Here is a 12,162-nt window from a genome sequence, read left to right on the forward strand (position 1 = left end):
ACTCACATACACACACATAGATAAACAAACTCACACACAGACACACATACTTGCGCTGGATGAGGAAGTATCTCATGAGGTCCTCAGGGTTGGCGGAGTGGGTGGCGTAGCAGTTCTCCAGAACGACCACAAAACGCTTTATCTCTATCTCCTCAACGGACACACCCACATACAGGACGGCGCCCAGGGGCAGTCTGACTCGGCCTGCTGGGTAAGACTCGGTGTATGTGGCATTGTGGAACAGGGACATGGAGGCCCTGGCTGTGGGACCAGCTCCAGACAGGCCACCTCTGATGCTGAGAAGATATGGAAGCAGGTTAGAGCCGCAACAAAGTTCATGCAGTGTGTGTATGTGTGTGTGTGTGTGTGTGTGTCTGTGTGTGTGTGTCCACCAACACCAGGTATGGCCATCACACTATACCTGACGTAGGTGAACACAAACACACACACACTCACTGTAGAACTCGCTCCATACTGCCAGTTCCCCCCGCTCCTCCAGGTCTTGGTGTTCTGGTGTGGAGAGACCCTCTGGGACTGTATCAGTGTCAGCGGTACCCCTCGCTGTGTTGACCCCTGTGAGCGCTGCTTGGTTCTGAATGATAGCTGGGGCGCCACCAACTACAGGTGCTGTGGTATTCTTAGTAACTCACACAGACGTCAGAAAGAAATGGTATCGCCTGTTCCTGGAGGACACCAGTGTTCAGATACCAGAGAGGTGTGTACAGAATCGCATGTGTGGGACCCACATTCCTCTGTGGCTCACTGCCCCTCATCCAGGGCTGGCTGACGGGGTGCAACAACGCAAAATCTGGGGACATTGGACTAGCGACAGTGTCGCGATACCAGACTTTGGAGATCTCCAAGCGCAGCGTTTAGAGACTGCGTCGTGAGTCTGGTCTAGCGGCTGCTGCACATTAAAATTGAATCCAATCCACATCAAAGCCTGTCCTGGAAACTACTACTGTAAGGAAACGGGGGAGTAGGGGAAGTTGGCGGTAGGGAGCGAGTTCTGCAGTGAGTGTTTGTGTATGTGTGTGTATGTGTGTGTGTTCACCTCGACAGGTATGGTCCGATGGCCACATCCAGGCTGGCGTCTGTCTCCAGAGGATAGAAGCAGGAGAAAGGGATGGTCAGGGGTTGAACCAATGACACGTTGCGGAGCGGGTAGACAAACAGACTGTTGGAGTAGATGGCATGGGTGCCGTTGGTCTGGAAAGATGAAGAGATAAACTCAGAGTCAGCAGGATAAGATAATAATAATAATTACTGGGCACAGTAGGTAGGTAGGTAGATAGTTAGCCAGATAGTTAGGAATGTAGCATGGTAACTAGGTAACTAGGCTACTGTAGGGTAATGGTAACTGTCTTCTCACCCTCAGAGTGTTTCCGCAGGTGCCCTCGGTGCGTTCCACCTGGTACCACATTGTGCTGTTACGATTCACGTTGGGGGAGCAGCGACGGTCGACCAGGTGAGCAGAGAAGGGGTCCAATCCAGCTGAGCTGAGCTGAGCCAAGCTGAGACCAACCTCCATGGAGTCCCGCCAACAATTCAGCACTGGAATAGGCCCACCTGGGTCATGAACACAAAGTTGGTTCACTTCAGATGTAACTGACACTTACAGGTGAAGCTTTTTTACCTGGGCATTTCAAGTAGACTACCCAATGTTTGAAGACTTGCAGGGGTGTAGCACCAATCCCTGGGCCCTATACTGTAAGCAGTCACTTTTGAACTGTGTGTGTGCGTGTTTGAGCTAGTACAGCCAGTATACTGACCAAATATGAATTTTTAGACTGTGAATAAATGTATGACAACTGAAAAAATTAATGAATAATTTAAGGAACGATTGAATGAATCTGAATTTTTGTATTTCGTCACATATTTCAAACCAATCCCTCACATCTTTTTCTGCCAAAACAAAAAACTTTAGTCGTCGGCGGATAAACATTCACCCGTTCAAACTCACCCTCGCAGACGACCCCGGCGTCTTCGTGATGCACACAGTCGTGTGAGCCGAAGCCCAGGTGGCTGCACTCTGTCAGGGACGACTCTGAGCCTGAGCACCTGACGTCGTCCAGCCAGATGGGCCCACTGCCCTGACCGAAGACGGCGTTGGTGGGGGCAGACAGGGCTCTGCCACAGCCCAGCTGTCTACACACCACCTGGGCCTGGCTCAGACCCCATATGTCGTCACACACCGTCCCCCACTGGCCCTGGTGGTACACCTCCACTCTGCCGGAGCAGGAGCTGTTCCCTCCAGCCAGATGCACCTCCTCCTCCTCTGCTGTGGAGTTGGTGGGCTCCGGAGTGGTGGTGGGTGTGGAGGTGGGGCTTGGTGGCCCCCTAGTGGTGGGAGGAGTAGTGGGTGTGGTGATGGAGTTCACCAGACCGACTAAGGGAGACAGGTTAACGGTACCACTGGGTTAAAGCAGCTGTATTTACAGTTATTAACATGACTGTATACTCTCTCTGCGCAAAAGAGCTTTTTCATGTTCAGTGTCCTAATTTTGTCTCAATACTTGTAAAATTAACCCATATTTACCCAATCAATCAATCATTCAACCAATCAACCAACCAACCAATAAACCACTCAATTAATCAATCAATCACACAATCAATCAATCATTCAACCATTCAACCAATCAACCAACCAACCAATCAATCAATCAATCAATGATTATTGGGTAATTAATGTATATATGCATTTTCAGACTGTGAATAAATGAATGAGAACTGAAAAAATGAATGAATAATTTAAGGAATGATTGAATAAATCTGAATTTTTGTATTTCGGCACATATTTGAAACCAATCCCTCACATCTTTTTCTGACAAAACAAAAACTTTAGTCGTCGGCGGATAAACATTCACCCGTTCAAACTCACCCTCGCAGATGACCCCGGCGTCTTCGTAATGCCCACAGTCGTGTGAGCCGAAGCCCCGGCGGCTGCACTCTGTCAGGGACGACTCTGAGCCTGAGCAACTGACGTCGTCCAGCCAGATGGGCCCACTGCCCTGACCGAAGACGGCGTTGGTGGGGGCAGACAGGGCTCTGCCACAGCCCAGCTGTCTACACACCACCTGGGCGTGGCTCAGACCCCATATGTCGTCACACACCGTCCCCCACTGGCCCTGGTGGTACACCTCCACTCTGCCAGAGCAGGAGCTGTCAGCGTAGCCGTTGACCAGTCTCAGAGGAACACGGGCTACAAGATACAGAGAGGAGCCCCGACTTAGAGGTGGTCGCATTAAGATGACGTCATCACAGTTTAGGTGGGGAAACTTCCTGCTTGCAAACACCAATGTGCAGCTTAACATATTGATCAATGAATAGATGAAGGTGTGAATATATGAATGTGTGAATGAGTGAATCAATCAAACAATCAACCAATCAATCAATCAACCGACCATTCAATCAACCAATTAATGAACCAATCAATCAATCAATCAATCACCCAATCAATCAATCATTCAACCAATCAACCAACCAACCAACCAATAAACCACTCAATTAATCAATCAATCACACAATCAATCAATTAATCAATCGTTCAACCATTCAACCAATCAACCAACCAACCAATCAATCAATCAATCAATGATTATTGGGTAATTAATATATATATGAATTTTTAGACTGTCAATAAATGTATGACAACTGAAAAAATGAATGAATAATTTAAGGAATGATTGAATAAATCTGAATTTTTGTATTTCGTCACATATTTCAAACCAATCCCTCACATCTTTTTCTGACAAAACAAAAACTTTAGTCGTCGGCGGATAAACATTCACCCGTTCAAACTCACCCTCGCAGACGACCCCGGCGTCTTCGTGATGCCCACAGTTGTGTGAGCCGAAGCTCAGGTGGCTGCACTCTGTCAGGGACGACTCTGAGCCTGAGCACCCGACGTTGTCCAGCCAGATGGGTCCGCTGCCCTGACCGAAGTGGGCGCCTCTTGGAGCCGACAGCGCTCCGCCACAGCCCAGCTGTCTACACACCACCTGGGCGTCCGGGAGTTCCCAATAGTCGTCACACACCGTCCCCCACTGGCCCTGGTGGTACAGCTCCACTCTGCCAGAGCAGGCGTTGTCAGCGTAGCCGTTGACCAGTCTCAGAGGAGCACCGGCTACAAGATACAGAGAGGAGCCCCGACTTAGAGGTGGTCGCATTAAGATGACGTCATCACAGTTTAGGTGGGGAAACTTCCTGCTTGCAAACACCAATGTGCAGCTTAAAGAATGTTTAACAAGTCATTAATAACTCATTATACCATGGCCTGGGTTAATACTCTTTTCCGATTGGCCAGCAGACGTGCGTTAAAACCGTGTATACGCACACGTAGTTCGGTTGATGTTTAATTACCGATCTAAATTAATGATTAATGATTTATTAATTAATTAATATCTACTAATATTGTAACAACATAGTTCCAGGGCTAGGTTCTGGGACCAAAGAGAGAAGGAACCCTTGGATTAGTTATTTTTTATAATGGGTACATCATAAAACAGTAACTATTGGTGAGTACATTGTTCAGTACACTCTTAGGAAAAATAGGCAGGGGCATCTTATACTCATCTTATACTTTTTTCTAAGAGCGTAGCGCTACCTAAAATGACAAAGATAACTGATCACACAGCCTACCTGTGTCGTATCCAGTGACGGCTTGTATGTACAGGAGCAACAGCAGAACCCCTGATGTCATCATTGTGCGCCACATACAGTATATCAGAAATCACAAACCCTAGAGGAAATTTTGAGAAAATGTTTGTGTATCTGTTACATTGTTTATATTCAAGTCAGCCTACTGTATGTATTACCTAAATGTGAAGTAGGTGAGCATGATTATGGTTTTACTAAACACTTTGTAGCTATACTACTACACATTTAGCCCTAGAAGCAGGGCTGAAAATTAACACCTGCCACCGGCCAAATGCAGGTAAAAATTTCCAATTGGCGACTAGATTTAGGAATATCTGAAAAAAAAGGCTATCTGAAAAAAAAAAATACTTGGCCGGTAAATTTTTTCATCTACAGTCCCCTTGGCAGGTGACTCACCATGAGCCAAAAAATTAATTTTCACCCCTGCCTAGAAGTACAGGCTCCACATGCATGCAAGGGACATTTAAAAGAAGTGCATCCCAAGTATTACCATTTTATTATTATGATTATGATTATTATTATTATTATTATTTGCAGACCTGGTTCAAGCCTACACTGACTTTAGAGCCACTCAGTCATCAACTACAGATCTGATCTAGAATCTCACAGTTCTCAAGCCCCAACATAACAACCATCAAGAACAGAAATGTAACAACTGACTCCAGACCAGGGTGTAAAGGTAAATAATCTCCAGCACTAGTTCAGCACTTACCTGTCCTCTGTGTGTTCTGACCACCACCGGTGAGTTTGAGATATTTATACACAGGTGTCCAGACAAACACGTCATGTGACTTGCCGTAACTGTTGACGAAGGAACACTGATGCTATTGTTCTGGTATTACTTAATAATCAATCAATCAAGGAAGAAGGAAACTGAGAAATTGCGATGAGGATCTTCAACCCTGACTAGTACATCTGGGTCCTCATTGGTTCAATGGAAAACCTCAAGCAGTCCCTGCCTTAAGCCAATAGTTTTAGTGGTTCTTATGTTTTACATGTACACATTGTGTGGACTCTTTCGCAAACATAATTAAGTCAAGTGTTGTATACTTGACTTGACTACTTTGATACAGTATATGAGAGCTTGTCTTCCAGTAAAGGTGATCCATTGAACTTCAAAGTGATTGCTCTGTAGACACTTTTTTGTGCAGGTTCGGTACCAGCGTCGAGTTCTACAGTACATCCGCCATTGTATGGCGCTCATTATCTGCTACAGCACCAGGGTCGGACCCAACACCCTACACGGTTTTCAAGCTACTGTTTCAGTAGTAACTTTGTTAGACACCATCAGACCAGTAACATTAGGGACAACTAGAAATAGAATGGCTTCTTTTACAGTAGTATAGGTATAGGTACTGCATTTGTAACGCGCTCCCCATCCAGTTGTTACACTGGCCCGGAGCGCCATACACACACCAATGGCGGCAGCTGCCATGCAAGGCGCTTGCCTGCTCATTGGGAGCAATTTTGGGGTTCAGCGTCTTGCCCAAGGACACTTTGACAGGTAGTCAGGAGAAGCTGGGATTCGAACCACTGACCCTACGATCACTGAACGACCCGCTTTACCTCCTGAGCTATACCGCCATACCAATTCATTACATTTTTATAACAGCAACATTAACCCTTGATTCCATTGCCGTCAGACGCAAGGCACCACGCTTCCATTGTGAGTGTGTTTGTCTGTGTGTGTGGGAAGTGTGTGTGTGTGTGTGTGTGTGGGGGGGGGGGGGGGGGGGGGCGGTTTTCCGCATTCCCACTTAGAGCTGACCCTCTGACTGTAATGTGAGTGCTTTACTGATTATGTTGTTTTGAAACAGTTTATGTTCTGCCGTGTGTTTTGAAACGTGTTTGGAGATATCTTTGCGGATATGGACTGAGCCAATATTGCATCTGGGTTATTGCCGTACTGTTTTCACAGGGCGTCTTTGTAAAAAGACAGGTTAGGGTGCCACAGGTTCTCTAACACATGCACCTGCCCTTAGAGACCAGGGTTCAAATCCCAGTCTAAGTGTCTTCTTATTAATCTCTATTAGTTATATCCTGTTTAAATAAAGTGGAAAAAATCAATGAACTTCCCATCCTCCTCAATAAAAACCAACGGTCTGCTCCGTATTGTTCCAGATGTGAATTCTTCCTCACTTTGAGGTCCTGTGTTATGGTTCGGGCCGGGTCCGCCCCGGCTCACCCCCTGCTCCCAGTCTGGACCCTCGTCCCTTCCCCGGACCCCTGATTCGCCCCGGACACCTGGTTCACTCTGCTTGCTCCCGGTCCAGACCCTCGCCCCTGCCCCGGACCCCTGGTTCGCCCTGCCCACCCCCTGCTCCCGGTCCAGACCCTCGCCCCTGCCCCGGGCCCCTGGTTTGCCCTGCTCACCCCCTGTTCCCGGCCTGGATTCCTTACCCTGAGCACCTCCTCTCCCAGTGACTGCCCCTGCACTACCCCTAGAGACTCTTGTACACTTTGGTCACTTTGTCACCTGGTTTTGTTCTGCCTCCTTGTGTATTTGGTCTTGTGTTCGTTGTCTTGTCTTCTATGTTGGTTTTGTGTCCTCCCAGCTCTAGACACCTGTCCCCTCACTAGTCTCACGTCACTCCAGTCCCTCCTCTCCTGGCCCTCTAGTTTCCCCCCTCTAGTTTTCTGCCCAGTCCCTTTCCCTGTCCCAGCCTCGTTCCCTGTTCCCTTCCCTTGTGTCCTTGTTCCTCTGTCCTTGTGTTGGTGTCTTGTTGGAATCCCTCCATGTCCTTGTCTGGGTGATTGTCTGCACCTGTGTTTGTTTTGTCTTGTTGCTCACCTGTATGTTGTTCCTTGTTTGTTCTGAGTATATATGCCCTCCTGTTTCCTTAGTTATTGTTAATCTTAATGTTAGTGCGTGTTTCCCCTGTGTTCCTCTGTTTATTTTTATCCTCCTTGGAATTAAATCCTTATTCTTTTGAACCTACGCTGGCTGCCGTGTGCATTCTGGGTCCTACCTCCACCAGCCCCAAACCCTAACTTCCTGTTCCATTGAGTTGACCCAAGAGCTCAGGTATTTGAAGTGCTCAACCTCCTTTAGACCCTTTAATATCATTGAATTGTTGAATTGTTATGTTCAGAATCAGAATTAAAAGTAAATTGACCCTAGTACACACAATGTACTGTATAAGAAAGTTGTGATGGTGTGTGGTACAGTAAGCATCACCATTGACCGATGCAGTAACAAGTGTGCCACCTAGAGGTGAAAGCTGGGCACTGCAGCATGTGGTCGACATTCAACAAGGCATGACACATCATAAACAAACTGATGGCATAAAATCATCGGTCAGGGGAAAGAACCTGAGATTTCTGACAGGCTAGGCAATCTCAAACGAGTGTAAAATTTCACCCAACCCAGGACTAATTGCAACATAAATTGTATTCAGCTCATGAAACCTTCCCATTGAAAATGTCAAACGTCCATGACAATCCAAGTGGTGGAACATTAGCATCATCTGCTCATGTTATGCTCCAAATCATGTTTATTGTATAATTATTTCCTGTATTATAAGGAAAGCTGAAACCTGAAATACATATTTATTTCTGTTATTAAATCAGTGGCATTGTGCCCATTCACTCAGGATGACCAATATAACATGACCAACAAGAAAAATAACTCTAATGTACATGTATTATAACAATAGCCTTTAAAGGAGACACATGAAGCATCGACATTATTTTTGAATATTTATTTTCCCCACAGGTCGTGACATTGAGAGATTGATTTAAATTACAGTACCTCACTCTAATACTATTCATCCACTAGTTACATGGGTACATGAAAGATCAGAAGGTAAGATATGCGTATTAACTAAGAGAAATTAGATAAATAAATCAGAGAGGAGAAGGGGTTATAATAGATTTTGACACATTGAAGTCAGAATTTGATCATAGGTTATATTTGCATAGACAAACAAGAGGAAGTTGGTCTGATGAGGTCACATGGTGTCCAGGAAGAAGTTCTGAGGGCCGTGTGATGTCATCAGCTCACTGCAGCCTCTAGTTCACTGTTGGTCAGAGGTCAGAGACAAACACACTTGACACCTGGGAAACTGTCACCATGACTACATCAACACTGCCTGTGTGACAGGTTGTGAGGTGGGGCTGAGGTAAATCTTGTCTCCTGCTTAGCGCCCATCGTTTACTCAAGGGGATTAGCTCAAGGAGCTTTTTTTCAAGCTCATGGAGCTAATGCAAAGTTCCCTCGACTGGTTCCCCTACTATCTCTCCGATAGGACTTTGCCTGTGTCAGTTGGTCCCCATATGTCTGAATCATGTCTTGTGGTGTTCCCCAGGGTTCTGTTCTGGGTCCTAGCTTGTTTGCTTTGCATATGCTTCCTCTAGGACAGATTATTAGCAACTTTAAAGATGTCTCCTATCCTTGGATCATCTACAAGTGATCCAAAATGCTGCTGCAAGGCTACTGAATAGGTCCAGAAAGTCTTGGCACATTACTCACTCAGTGATGGCTCACCATCACTTTTAGGATCCAGATTAAGGTACTTGTCATCACTTATAGAGATCTGCATGGTCTGGCACCTGCACTAACAAATCTCTCAGGTCGACTGAAATTCGATGTCATGTGTGCACATGGTGTATGTAGCCTAACCTCTTTTTTTCTTTTTTTTCTTAAAGTAAGCATTCCAGGGTACAGGGGGGGAACAGAGCCACGTTGAACAACAGGATACTCTTTAAATGTGTAGTGCCTTTGGTTCTCGTTCCGCCAATTGATGCGAGGCACATGAAGACTGTATATTAATGTAATGTGTGATTTACTGTTTTACAGAATCACAATACCTGTGCTCACCATACCTGTGCTCACACGGTCTGCCTAGGGTTCCAGGATTGCTGCTCTCTTCTCACATCTATAAGTGATCTTATCGTTGCTCACACAGGCTTCGTTCTCTCCACAGGTCGCACAAACCTTGGTGTTGACATCTGGAAGAGAAGAGCAGCGAGGGGTGGGTATTAGGGTTAGTTCAGTCAGCACATCAGTTGAGTGATGTGCTGACTGAAAGCTACATTCCCAGACGTTCTAGAGTAAACAATAACAATCACAGCAGTTCAATACCTGCACAATAAGCCACTCTGCAATCTTGTGGGTTGACAAGCTTGTAGACAACGTAGTTTCCAGCACAGGCTTTGACGTGGATTGGATTCAAATGGAATTTGCAGCAGCCATTTTCCCAGGTTGCACAGATAGTGTGTTTCTGCACACCATCGCCAACCTGTGGATGAGGCTGAACCAAGAAAGAAGGAGCGTGGGTTCCGCACATCTTAATGGGCTGACATCTCTCTGGCATCTGAACACTGACGTCCCCAAGGTACATGCGATACCATCCCTGCCAGTCGACCTCATCGTCACAGTGTGGGTCACTAAGATCCTCAAAGTGGTTGTTGGCGCGCCAGGTATCATTCAGCACTGAGTAATGCTGACAGGGGTCAGCACAGCGAGGAGCACCACCGACAGTGATGCAGTCCTGGCCTGGTGGGCAAACTTGTCCTCCACACCGGAACAGCACTTTAATGGCGGGGACGTCGAAAGGGTTAAGAGGAGTTCCATCATCAGCGGGTTCTGGGACACTGTTGCCTGCTCTCTTCTCACATCTATAGGAAATCTTATCGTCACTCACACAGTCTTCATTCTCTCCACAGGCTGCACAAACCTTAGTGTTGACATCTGGAAGAGAAGAGCAGTGAGGGGAGGGTAATATTGAGGTATTCAGCTACTTTCTCATTTACATTTTTATCCTAACCCAGATTTGTCCTTGCCCTGTTTTGGCAATCTCTAGACTAGCATTAGGTTCTGTTTATGAAACCATCCTTTTATTGCCTTGGATAAACAATACCGATCACAATAATTCAATACCTGCACAATAAGCCACTCTGCAATCTTGTGGGTTGACCAGCTTGTAGACAACGTAGTTTCCAGCACAGGCTTTGACGTGGATTGGATTCAGATGGAATTTGCAGCATCCGTTTTCCCAGGTTGCACAGATAGTGTGTTTCTGCACACCATCGCCAACCTGTGGATGAGGCTGAACCAAGAATGAAGGAGCGTGGGTTCCGCACATCTTAATGGGCTGACACCTCTCTGGCATCCGAACACTGACGTCCCCAAGGTATGCGATACCACCCCATCCAGTCAACCTCGTCGTCACAGTGTGGGTCACTAAGATCCTCAAAGTGGTTGTTGGCGCGCCAGGTATCATTCAGAACTGAGAAGTGCTGACAGGGGTCAGCACAGCGAGGAGCACCACCAACAGTGATGCAGTCCTGGCCTGGTGGGCAGACTTGTCCGGCACAACGGAACAGCTCTTTAGTGGCGGGGACATCGAAAGGGTTAAGAGGGGTGCCATCTTCAGCGGGTGCAGAGACACTTTTGCCTGCTCTCTTCTCACATCTATAGGTGATTTTATCGTCGCTCACACATGCTTCATTCTCTGCGCAGGTTGCACAAACCTTGGTGTTGACATCTATCATGTGACTTGCCGTAACTGTTGACGAAGGAACACTGATGCTATTGTTCTGGTGTTACTTAATAATCAATCAATCAAGGAAGAAGGAAACTGACAAATTGCGATGAGGATCTTCAACCCAGACTAGTACATCTGGGTCCTCATTGGTTCAATGGAAAACCTCAAGCAGTCCCTGCCTTAAGCCAATAGTTTTAGTGGTTCTTATGTTTTACATGTACACATTGTGTGGACTCTTTCGCAAACATAATTAAGTCAAGTGTTGTTTGGCTACTTTGATACAGTATATGAGAGCTTGTCTTCCAGTAAAGGTGATCCATTGAACTTCAAAGTGATTGCTCTGTAGACACTTTTTTGTGCAGGTTCGGTACCAGCGTCGAGTTCTACAGTACATCCGCCATTGTATGGCGCTCATTATCTGCTACAGCACCAGTGTCGGACCCATCTACACAGCTGCACGGTTTTCAAGCCACTGTTTCAGTAGTAACTTTGTTAGACACCATCAGACCAGTAACATTAGGGACAACTAGAAATAGAATGGCTTCTTTTACAGTAGTATAGGTATAGGTACTGCATTTGTAACGCGCTCCCCATCCAGTTGTTACACTGGCCCGGAGCGCCATACACACACCAATGGCGGCAGCTGCCATGCAAGGCGCTTGCCTGCTCATTGGGAGCAATTTTGGGGTTCAGCGTCTTGCCCAAGGACACTTTGACAGGTAGTCAGGAGAAGCTGGGATTCGAACCACCGACCCTACGTTCACTGAACGACCCGCTTTACCTCCTGAGCTATACCGCCATACCAATTCATTACATTTTTATAACAGCAACATTAACCCTTGATTCCATTGCCGTCAGACGCAAGGCACCACGCTTCCATTGTGAGTGTGTTTGTCTGTGTGTGTGGGAAGTGTGTGTGTGTGTGTGTGTGTGTGTGTGTGTGTGTGTGGGGGGGAGGGGGGGGGTCGGTTTTCCGCATTCCCACTTAGAGCTGACCCTCTGACTGTAATGTGAG

The sequence above is a fragment of the Borostomias antarcticus genome (genome assembly GCF_949987555.1).
Source record: "Borostomias antarcticus genome assembly, chromosome: 31".
NCBI classification, from domain to species: Eukaryota; Metazoa; Chordata; class Actinopteri; order Stomiiformes; family Stomiidae; genus Borostomias; species Borostomias antarcticus.